General features: G+C 40.1%; 1 protein-coding gene across 1 annotated transcript in view; it reads right to left on the bottom strand.

Moving 5' to 3' along the window:
• The window catches only part of CIB2 (calcium and integrin binding family member 2), a 21,966-nt gene that overhangs the window by 20,137 nt on the left and 922 nt on the right, over positions 1 to 907 (bottom strand). The window lies entirely within an intron of this gene.

Here is a 907-nt window from a genome sequence, read left to right as displayed (position 1 = left end):
AGTGGATTAATAAAATGTGGCATATGTATATCATGGAGTTCTACTAAGCCACAAAAAACAATGGTGATCTAGCACCTCTTGTATTATCCTGGATAGAGCTGGAGCCCATTCTACTAAGTGTAGTATCACAAGAATGGAAACACAAGCACCACATGTACTCACCATAAAATTGGTGTTAACTGATCAACACTTATATGCACATATAGTAGTAACATTCATCAGGTGGGAGGCAGGTGGGAGGGGGGAGGAGGGGATGGGTATATTCATACCTAATGGATTTGGTGCACACCATCTGGTCAATGGACATGCTTGAAGCTCTGACTCCGGTGGGGCAAAGATGATACACGTAACCTAAACATCTGTAGCCCTGTAATATGCTGAACTAAAAAAAAAAATACTGGAGATATGTCCATAACTGTGGGATGCCTACAAACACCATCATTACATAACATATTCCCCAGGAGTGCTAGCCCTTCAGATCCATGGGCTGGGATTCAATCATCTGAGGATTGAAAATATTTGGGGAAAAAAATTGCATCTGTACTGAACATGTACAGACTTTAAATTTTTTTTTTTTTTATTGATGCCTTTGGTAAAGGAAATGTACAGACCTTTTTTCTTGTCATTATTCCCTAAATAATACAGTATAACAACTCTTTTCATAGTATGTGCATTGTATTAGGTATCACGAGTGATCTAGAGGTGATTTAAAGTACACAGGAGGATGTGTGCAGTTTATGTGGCAATACTACACCATGTCATCAATGTATCGGGCACTTGAACATCCTCGGTTGTTGGCAACTGTTGGAGGTCCTGGAACCAATCCCCCATGGGTACTGCTGGACAGTAATTAGTTAAGACAATAAAATAGTACATTTAAATACTGGGGGCCAGGCACAGTGGCCCA

This window comes from Propithecus coquereli, unplaced genomic scaffold (genome assembly GCF_000956105.1).
Source record: "Propithecus coquereli isolate 6110/MARCELLA unplaced genomic scaffold, Pcoq_1.0 Scaffold634, whole genome shotgun sequence".
Lineage (NCBI taxonomy): Eukaryota > Metazoa > Chordata > Mammalia > Primates > Indriidae > Propithecus > Propithecus coquereli.
This window is presented reverse-complemented; position numbering and strand designations above follow the sequence as displayed.